At 37.0% G+C, this 11,701-nt stretch overlaps 1 pseudogene; it reads left to right on the top strand.

The window, feature by feature from the left end:
* The first annotated feature begins 2,707 nt into the window (after nt 1-2,707).
* Nucleotides 2,708-3,110, top strand: LOC114035911 (annotated as a pseudogene).
* The last annotated feature ends 8,591 nt before the right edge of the window (nt 3,111-11,701 follow it).

Here is an 11,701-nt window from a genome sequence, read left to right as displayed (position 1 = left end):
ATTTTAAAGGGAAAAAAATGTTTACATCTGATTTTCTTTCTAGATACACACCATGGATTGGTATCTTGAGCTCCTTCGCTCTCTAGAACATATCATTTTTCTCTCCATTTTTTTGATGGGTGCAATATATTTCTGTATTATTAGATTTTCCTTTTCTTTATACATGAAGGTGTTTCTCATGGTTGTTTATAGAATGTGTTGTTTGTCACTGGAATTGTGTCTTGGAGTTCACAGCATGTCCTTCCCAACCTTGTCCCTGAAGCTGTTTGTGATTTTTTTCAATTGGCATTTTTTCTGTTTTTTTTTTTAAAGAAATTCCAGGCAATTTTCTTGCATTATTTTTTGAGATATGGGGTTGAGATTTTTTTTTCTGTAATCCTGAAGTTATTTTTATATATCCTATCTTCAGAATCAATATATTTTGCTTGCCTGGCTATCACATTCTTTTTAAACATTATTGCTTTTTGTTTTTCCTCTTCCTGATTGTCCTTTAATTTTGAGTATTTGCATTCCTAATCAGTTATTATCTCTGATTTTTTTGGTGAGGCTTACCAATTATTTCTATCATATAGGCCTTAAATTATGTTATCATAATTCTTATTTGCCTTCTAGATTGTTTTGAAATATTCTGCTCCGGTTCCATGCTCTCTTGAGAATCCATAGAATCCCATGTCTTGATAGCTCTTGATTCATTTTTCTTTGTTTTGCAATATTTGTCAATTGATGTCTGAACTCTTTGGCTATTCTGGAGGCCATATTCTCTTCTATTAGTAACACCTTTCCTGTTAGTTTATTTCTTTATGGTCAATGTTTTTAATTGAGTTTTCTTCTTCCTGACATCTTTGGCAATTCTAGTCTTCCCCTCCCCACTTATATTCCCCTATTGCTCACTTTCTGATGTTTTCCTCTGATGGCAGTTTCTCTGGTAACTGGACTTCAAAGCTGTCTCATCCTCTTTTCATGCTGGGTAATTCATGTTCCACAGGAATTACACTCTGCCACAGGTGACTTCTGGTGGGACAGAACTGGTTCCAGGTGGATGCTTTGATCTTTCCTCAATGATATAATATTTATGGGTAGCTAGGTGGTAAAATGGACAGAGTCCTAGATCTGGAATCAGGGAAGACCTGAGTTCAAATTTGGCCTGAGACACTTACACTATGACCATGAGCAAGTCACTTAGCTCTGTTTGCCTCAGTTTCTTTATCTGTAAAATAGAAAATGATGACAAATGACAAACCACTCCAGTATCTTTGCCCAAAAAAAATCCCCAAAAGGGGTCACAAAGAATCAAATATGATGGAAAATGACTAAACAACAAATAATATTTATAAATCATTTAACATATTTAGCACACAGTAGGTATTTGGTAAATATTTGTTCCCTTCCCTTTCCCTCATGCCTACTTAAGAGCTATGCAAGGCAAGTACACACACACACACACACACACACACACACACACAGACATGCACACGCACATCTCTGCCCAAGTTCTCTTTGTTCTCAGCTCTCCCTTCCAGCATAGAGGACTGACACACTACTTGAGTAAGCTTCTAATTTTTTTGGTTTGTAGTCACTGAGAGGAAGGTATGGTGAAGTTGAGTTATTTTCTAAGTCCATGGGTGGTTTATGGAGCCCTGACACTGGAGAATGGTGGTTGATGGGGGAAATAGTGCCTAGTAAATGCAGTAGGGGCCAGGGACTAACCTGCTTTGTTGTTTATTCATTCTGTATGTTTATTCATAATAAATTATTCATTTATTATTGCTATTTTGTTAGGGTTCTTGGTGTCTTAAACTCTAAAAGTAACTTAAATTGCTTTGTTGGGATAAACATTTCAAAATGCCTTTTCAGTTATATCCTTTTCTATCCATTAATTACAAATGTTAATTATTTTAACCAGCAGTTTTCTATTGTGTATTTCTATATATGTTTCCCCATCTAAAAAAAAAATTCTATGTGCCTTTAATTGGAGAGTCAGTTTTCTGACTTTTATGCGTAGTAAAAATCATGTTCCCAATATAATTTTCCATGACTCTTGACTACTGTACTCTGTGGTGTAATCCTGTGAAATGTCAAAACCAAAAGTTAATAGTTTATGTGATGTAGAAACACTTGAAGCTTTTGCAGTAAAATAAGGATGTCCTCTTTCCCATTGTTATTTGATATAAGGTCATTTCCAATCATCCTGATCTATATCTTGCCACTGATAGCTTCAGAGAAGAAAGTAAGGATGGTGATTTTGCACAGCCCTCCCTCACTTAAATCCAATTCACGTGTCTGTCTTGGCAATACCTCTTGGTTGGCATAGCCCTCTTCAAGAATGAAGGATAGCAAGGGCAGCTAGGTGGCATATTGGATAGAGCACCCACCCTGGAGTCAGGAGGACCTGACTTCAAATCCAGCCTCAGACACATAACACTCACTAGCTGTCTCACTCTGGGCAAGTCACTTAACCCCAATTGCCTCATAAAAGAGAGAGAGAGAGAGGGAGAGAGAGAGAGAGAGAGAGAGAGAGAGAGAGAGAGAGAGAGAGAGAGAGAGAGAGAGAGTATAAGAATGAAGGATAGCAGATGTCACCTGGGAGTTTCTCTTCCTTTATGTCCAGTCCCCCATGGTTTCACAGAACTGTGACCTTACTGGCCGCTGCCAGTGCCGCCGCCGCCACCCGTAAGGGTCCGTTGGCAAGAGGTTACAGCGGGAATTGATGACCCTAATGATGTCTGCCTTCCCAGAGTCAGACAATCTCTTCAAGTGGGTTGGGACCATTCATGGGGCAGGTGGGACAGTATATGAAGACCTAAGGTACAAGCTCTCCCTGGAATTCCCCTGTGGCTACCCATATAATGCTCCCACTGTGAAATTTGTCACACCTTGTTACCATCCTAATGTGGACACCCAAGGCAATCTGCTTGATCATCCTCAAGGACAAGTGGTCAGCTCTGTATGATGTCAGGACCATCCTGCTATCTATCCAGAGCCTGCTGGGAGAACCCAACCTTGACAGCCCACTGAACACACATGCTGCTGAACTTTGGACAAACCCCACAGCCTTTAAAAAGTACCTGCTAGAAACCTACATGAAGCAAGTGACTAGCCAAGAGCCCTGACCTGGCTGCCCAGCCTACCTTCCTTCATCTTGTGTGTATGTGTATGTGTGTCTTTTTCCTTTCCTCATAACCTGTCTTCTCTTTTCTGTACAGGACTCTATTTCATAGATTGTTTTCCTTTTCTTCTTTTGTTTTTTCTTAAACTCTAGTTCAGCCCTCAACATTAACATATAAATAAATAAAGTTTTGTTGTTGTTGTTGTTGTTTTTAGACAATGAAGGATGAACAACAAGAAGAAGTTCTAGAAATGCAAGTAGCAAAAGTAGCAGCAGTAGCAGCAGAAGCTTGCATTTACACAGTGCCATAACGTTTGCAAAGTATTTTATAACTATTATCTCATTTGATACTCAAAACAACCATAAGAGTTAGGTACTATTATTACCTCTGATTTTACAAATGAGAAAACTGTGGCAAACACAGGTTAAGAGACTTGCCTAGGGTCAATTAACTAATACAGTACCTGAGGCCAGTTTAGAACTAACTTCTTCCTGACTCCAGATATATGACTCTATCGACTATGTCACCTACTTGCCTGTTTAGCAACTCAGATAAATGAAAGAAATGAAAAAAAAAATAGACAAAGAGAAAACAAAATTAATATCTGTGGATTTCATGATGGTTGACTTAGAAAATTCAAAGGAATTAGTAAAAAAACAACAAACAAAACCAAAGACTTTAGTAAAGTAGTCGGTCATACTACTATGGTAAATAGTACTACTTTAATAAAGTAGTAGGTTATAAAGTAAATACACAAAAATTGATAGCATTTTTAAAATATAGAATTGATAAAATCCAGGAGGGAATAAAGGAAAGGGAAACCTCATTCAAAATCACTATGATATCCATGAAATATCTGGGAGTCAATCTACCATACCATACCATACCATACCATACAACATAATACAATACAATTCAACAAAACAACATGACATGGCATGACTCGACACCATACAACACAACAAAACACAGCATAATATAACATAACATAACATGGCATAGCACAGCATAACATAATACAACATAACACAACAAAACATAACATATTATGATATAATATAATATAAAATAAACATATGAATTGTATAACTATAATGCACTAGTGGTGGAGTTGTGAATTGGTCCAAACAAATCTGGAATTATGTAAGAAAAATTATTAATTTGTTGTTATCCATGAATGTAATGATGTGTTCCTATTCTCCAAGAAAGATTAATATAATGAATAGAGAGCAGCATGGGCTTGCATGAACAAGTGAAATAAGCAGACTAAGGATAATAATATGCAAAATTACTACAATAATATGAATGGCAAGAACAGCAAAACTATTGAAACTGAATGTTACAAAATTATAATTGCCAATTTGGTCCCCAAAGAAGGGAAATAAAATGTCATATCTCTTTTTACAAAGGTGAGGTGCAAAGGTATGGATTTACACATAATGTTGGATTTGTTCAATGTAAGTTTTGCTGAAAATTTTATCCTCTCCCCTCTTTTCACTCTTTGTTTAAAATAATAGTTCTCTGGTAGAAGCTAATAGGGATGCATTGAAAAATATTAAGTGATATAAGAATAAAGATATCAATAAAATGAATTTTAAAAGAATAAAAATAATTCAATTAATTTTCACATGGACTAGTTTCTTAAATTTTCTTGTACTCCCAACAAATACTTTAGGTAATCTTTTTTATATTAATGGAATATTACAATGAACTTATAAATGACACATCATTCCTTGGAAGAGTTAATGATTTTATTTAAAGAAAATAAGCAAATCCTATTCAAACTTATATTATCCATGCAACTAGAGCTATGACATATTTGAAAAACATTTGCCAACGCTTCACTAAAAATCTGTTCTTTATTTTATCATTTCCTTATGAACATAAGAAAAAAAATTCTCTCATGAAAATTGGTCCGTTGAAGAATAAATATCCTTGTATTCTCCAGACTTCTAGATTCTTCTAATGATGCACATAGGATAGGGAGTAGGTCAGAAGCTAATCATTTGATAGTATTTGCCACTTTATTTTGTGATGTGCCAGTTTTTTCTGTTGGATTGGTAGAATACTAGAGCTGGAATTGACCTTAAGGATTATCATTCCAAGCTTCTCATTTTAAGGATGAAAAGATTGGGGCCCAGAAAAGGTGACTTGTTACTAAGTTACACAGGCAATTAGTGGTAGAATTAAGAAAAGATCTTCTGAATGCCAGGCTAGAGCTCCTGAAAAATATCGCCTGTTCTACAACCTCTTAAAAGTTTAAAATGCCACAAAATGACCAGTTGAAAATTCGGACAAATGATTATTTGGTGAAGATAGTTAAACGCATGCACACACACACACACACACACACACACACACAATTATGGATCACTTCAACATCCATATCAAGTGTACATTTGGCTGTGTAACTATACATAAATCATGTAACCTTATCAGAGCCACAGTCTACTCATTGGAAAAAAACTGATAATAACTCACACTATCTCATCACAAATCTGTTGCAAAAAAAAAGATGTGTTATTGTTATTAATAAATTGGTATTTTTTTAATTTGTCAAGTCAACTTGTCTCATTTGTATTGTCATTTTACAGTCATATCTGACTCTGTGACCCCATTTTGGGTTTTCCTGGCAAAGATAATGGAGTGGTTTGCCATTTCCTTCTCCAGATCATTTTATAAATGAGGAAACTGAGGCAAACATGGTTAAGGGATTTGCCTCGGGTCACAGAGCTAGTGTCTAAGGTCAGATTTGAATTCATGAAGATGAGTCTTCCTAACTCCAAGCCTGGCACTCTATCTGCTGCACCATCTAACTGCCCTACATTTGTGTACATAAATAAAATTTCATTTGAAGATTTTTTTTTGTTCAAAATATGAGAGTTTGACTAGTCCATACTTACACAGTACAGTATTATATTTGTCAGTGTTAAGTAAGATTATATTGTTTATAAACAAGAGAAAGAGCTAACTGACTGATAGAAGACATGGTCAATTTGGTGCACTTTTTTCCTTTCTATAATTACATTCAAATAACTCCTAGCGTAGTGTAGTGATGTCAAACTGAAATAGAAACAGGGGGGAGGGGCATTAAACCATGAATAAGGATCCCTATGGGCAGCCTATTGATTTAGAAAATCATATGTTAACATTATCTATACTATATTGCATTTTTATTTATTTTGTTAAATATTTCCAAATTATACATGTGTGTGTACATATATGTGTGTACACATATACATACACATATATACATACATAAATATATACATAAACATATATACACATACATACATATATGTGTATATGTGTGTATATATGCATGTGTGTATATACATATATATATACACATATATATATATTATACACACACACACACACACACACACACACACACACACACACACACATATATATATATATGGGGGGACATGAGGCAGTGGGGTTAAGTGACTTGCCCAGGGTCACACAGCTAGTAAGTGTTATGTGTCGCTCAGGTCCTTCTGACTCCAGAGCCAGTGCTCTATCTACTGCACCACCTAACTGCCCCCCAAATTATAGTTTAATCTGATTCCAGAGCACTAGGGCATATTGTAGACAGGCTGCATTAGGCAATTACATGTTTGACATCTCTGGTGTAATGGAAAGATTACTGGACTAGGAGATGAGACCTGGATTCTAGGCTCAGCTATGCTATTGATTTCATGTGGGGCAGTGAACTACAATTCTAAGCATATATTCACAAAAGGCCAGGGTGGGCTAAGACCAGTCAGTGAAACCAAACCAGCCACATTCAGGAGTTCCTATACTTTATCTCCAACCTAGGCTCTAAGCAATATCCCACACTATCCTCTGATTATGTGACCATCCTATAACTTCCCTCCCTCAATGCAATATTTGAATTTTAAGACCTCCTTGGATATTACATATGATAATAAAATGGATGATTCAGAAGGGGGAAAAAACATGGGTTTCAGGAATAAGGTATCTTGTTATTAGTCTTATTTTCCTTTTATAAAAGTAATTATGACCAAATAATACTAATCCTAATAAAACAAGCATTTCCATAGCATTTTAAGATTTGCAAATCACTATATGTAGCTTATCTCACTGATTCTCATAACCCTGTGTGGTAGGTATTATTACTATGATCCCCATTTTATGCATGGGGAAACTAAAGCTGAGGGAGATAAAATGACTTGCCCAGTGTCACACAATTAGCAATGTGTCTGAGGTTGGGTTTCAACTCTGGTCTTCCTAAGTCCAAGACCTGCATTCTTATCCACTATGCCACCTCGCTGCCAGTAAGCTTTGTAAAAATCTGTAAGAAAATAAATATTTATCTCAATAATAACCTCCTTATTATTTCAATATAAAGTTTTTTTTTTCCATTTTCCCATCTACATAGTTTGGAAGCAAAAGCAAAGCAGTGATCTTATCTCATTCTCTGTGCCCCAAAATTAATCCAACTGTGTTATTGTACTTGATGCTTCACTCTTTATTATGCCCGATTTAGTATCATGAAGAGCGAGATGAGAAACCAGTTTGGGAGGACTTTTCAAATGCAAGATATTTTTATCATTTACCAACAGACCAAATTTTAGACCTGAAAATGAACATTGTGGAAATAAAAATGGCATATCTTGATTTCTCTGTTAAATGAGAAGGTATTTGGAGCATGTCCTATAGGATACCTTGTTAAACAGAATGTTATTCTTTTGTATCTGGAAAGGTTTAAGAGCTGAAAGGTTTTGATAATAATGAGTTTCTCCTCAAATTTGAGCTACTCATGATTGAACTCTAGGGCAGGGGTAGGGAACCTGCTGCCTCAAGGCCACATATGGCCCTCTAGGTCCTCAAGTGCGGCCCTTTGACTGAATCCAAACTTCACAGAACAAATTCCCTTAATAAAAGGATTTGTTCTATAAAACTTGGACTCAGTCAAAAAGCTGCACTCAAGCACCTGGAAGGCCACATGTGGCCTCAAGGCCACAGGTTCCCCACTCCTGCTCTAGGGTCATTTTTTTTCCATCTCCCAGATACATAATGGACTTTCCTCCAGTTTCCCAGAGACATCACAGCATTGTAGAAAGATTCCTGGGACTAGGATTAGGAGGCCTGTTACAAGCTATCTCACCTTGGGCATATTACTTAACATTTCTGAAACTGTCAGTCATTTAGTCAAGGCATATTTTAATGAGTTTTCACTATGTTCCAGGCCTTGTGCTAAGCAATGTAGATGTAAAGGAGAGTAATGACAAAACCAAAAAATATCACCTGTCCTCAAAGAGCTATCATTCTAATAAGAGAGATAACATGTAAAGAGTGATTTGAATGCAAGACATATACAGAGTTGATGGAAGGAAATTCCAAAGGGAAAGGTCCCAGCATATAAGGGTAGAGCCATTGGAAAAGGCTTTCTGTAGGAGGTGATTTTTGAAGCTGATTCTTGAAGGAAGCCAGGAAAACTAAGAGAAGTGAGAGAACTGAGCATTTCAGTCATAGTGGATAAATACAGCACGAAGACAAGAGAAAGAATTTCATATTTGAGACACAGTAAATAGGAATTGGAAGCCAAGTGGAAGATGGATTGGAGTGGGGGTATGTGTTGAGATGAAGAGACCAGTTAGAGGGCTATTGCAATCAGACAGGAGAGGTGATAAGAGTCTACACTAGGGTGACGGATCTGTCAGTGGACAGAAGAAGACACAGACAAGTGTAAGAGATGTCACTTGCACATGTCCAGATTACCTAAGAGAGAGGGATCAGTTTCTGGGAGAATATAGTTTGAGTTTCTCTATCACGTGAGTGGTAATAGCATAGCCTAGCCAAAATAGGCTATGTCTTAAAAACTGCTAGACTGGGACACCCTTCTCTCCTACTACGTCCAAAGAGTATAAAGATCTACATTCACTCACAGCATGGGAGCCATGAGCTGAGGTAGTGATGGAAGATATGATCGTTTTCCCTCTTTTTCCCTTTCAACCTGTGGTCCTCAAAAACAGGTCTAGGGTTGGGGTTTGGTTTTGTTTTGGACTGTTTCATTTGTGCTTTATAGTTCTAGTAGCAGTAGATGGAAGCTCCACTGGACCTGGGGGCTCTAGCCATGATGAACTTAGAGGCATAATTCCAAGACAGATGTGCAACCAGTTAGCCTAGTGGAAATATGGAGAAGCCAGAGTATGTGAGAATGCAGCCGTAAGGAGGCTTTGGACTTGGAATTTGGTGAGATTGTGCTATATAGGAACCGAGCTAAGCTGTAAACTTGGTCTCTTTTCCCTCCCTAGAGCCTAAAATGTGGGTGGGGGACTGAGGTGGAAAGGAAGCGAGAGAGGATTACACCTCCTGTATATTTGTTTTTATTTGTTCCTGTTTTACCTTTGAAGTAAATATTCCTTTGCAAAATCTAATCTGACTCTTAAGTGGTTAATTGAAACACGAGAATTATGGGCCTCTAAAATTGAAGGAACACCATTAGTAGAGACTGGAGCCAATAACAGAGAGCCTAGACACCCCCTCTGGTAGAGCCCCCTGGCTGAGGGGTGAAATGTAATGCACCTGGCCTTTAGGCTGGGGGTGGGGTGGGGGAGGGCAGCACAGTGCAGGGGTGGTGGTGAGGGGGTGGGGTGGGGGTGGTGGTGGTGGGTAGAGTAATAACTGTTACAAGGGTAAAGTTGTATAGATACAAACAACAAAATTTGATAATTGATTGGGCAAATTGGGTAAGAGTAAGGAGTTAGTAATGAAATCAGAGTTGCTGGTCTGGTTAAATAGGAGGATGGAGGCACTTTTAATAGTAATAGGAACATTCAGGAGAGGGAGAATTTCCTTTTGAATTGAGATAATGATTACTATACATCTTACCTCTTGGGTGATGTTGTGAGGAAATTGCTTTTTAAATCAGAAAGCACTACGTAAATGTGAGTAATTTTTAATGATAGAGGCTTTCGAATGTCAAAGAGATAATTTTCTCTCTTTAGGGAAATTATGTAAAACACTGAGGCCATATCTACATGAAATGACTCAATTGGTCAATCTGCTGTGTGTATAAACACATATAGATACAGGTACACATGTACATCTATATGTATACGTACATACATATACACAAATGTAAATACACACATACACATATGTATGTATATATTTACATAGCTATAGACAGAAAGACAGACAGACAGAAGATCTTGGAGTCAGGAAGAACTGGCTTCTGACAATGCTTCTGACAAAAACAGCTGTGTTATCATGGGCAAGTCATCCTTTCAGCAGCCTAGGTAATTCTCTAAGACTATAAATTGAAGAGAAGGCACTGACTTGTATTGGAGGATGGGATTTTGGTGCAGTGGACGGAACACTGGGTCTGGAGTCAGGAAGACCAGAATTCAAATCTGGTCTCAGACACTTACTAGCTGTGTGACCCTGGGTAAAGTCACTTAACCTGGCTTGCCTTAGTTTCCCCAATATGTAAAATGAACTGGAAAAGGAAGCAACAAACCACTCCAGTATCTTTACCAATAAAACTACAAATGAGGCCATGAAGAGTAGGACATGACTGAAACAACTAAACAACAAGAGAAATGAAATAATAGATTCAGTCCTTATCATTATGCCTATCATTATAAATTATAGATAATAGGAGATCTGTGTCAGTGGATGATTCCATGACATAAAATTTAGTGTTTTTCAGACAAAACAATTAATCTAATTCATTTACAGAGATGGCTAAGCTTGGACTCAACTATGTAGGGATCTTCCAAACTATATGATGATTGTTCATTTCTAAGACTAATAAATTTTGTAGTATTTGGGGAATAAGTGTGGGGTACAGGTAAGTTCCGCCTCTGTTCCACAAATTCAATTCAATTCAATTCGATAGGTATTTTTGTGCCCCTGTGAGGTGCAAGGCATTATAGTACTCCTGGGGATTGGAAGATTTTAAAAAGGCACAATCCTTGTCTCAAAAGAATTGACATAATAAATTATGCAATGTGATGTGACATGTACACAAAGAAGAACAAGACAAGATAGTATATGATAGGCACTGAAGGAAATCTAGGAAATCACCATGGAGGAGGTGGGGCCTGATCTTCATATGAAGGGAAGAAAAAGGGAGCACGCATTTATCAAGGGCTTACTGTGTACCAGTCACTTTAAAAAAATATTAACCATGAAGTAGGAAAATAAACTTGAAAGTTCATTTTCCACATCCTTTGTGATTTCAAGATCTGAAATAATTTTCTGAGCAAAGGAAGTGATTTTGTTCATTGGGAAGAAAAAAAGGTATCTATACTGGAAAACTTGAGTCCTCAAATTATGTCTAACATGCAACACCAACATATTTGAAAGAAAGTCCTTTTAGGTTTGAATGATTACTTCCCCCAATTCTTCCACTGCACTTGTATATGAGGACACAGAGCCTTCCATAAAAATATCAATCTGCATTCTGATCTTTTGTTTTTATTCTTAATAGGAAAAGTATTTGGACTGGACTGATAATTCTCTTGTTATTGGGAGCTCTCAGATGAGAGAGAATCTATCAAATCAAGTAGGTGCCTTTTCTATAATTTGTAGTCTTAAAGAGTTTCCCACAGCAC

Source organism: Vombatus ursinus, unplaced genomic scaffold, assembly GCF_900497805.2.
Source record: "Vombatus ursinus unplaced genomic scaffold, bare-nosed wombat genome assembly UNPS02009573.1, whole genome shotgun sequence".
NCBI classification, from domain to species: domain Eukaryota; kingdom Metazoa; phylum Chordata; class Mammalia; order Diprotodontia; family Vombatidae; genus Vombatus; species Vombatus ursinus.
Note: the sequence above shows the minus strand (reverse complement) of the source record. Positions and strands in the feature narration are given on the sequence as shown.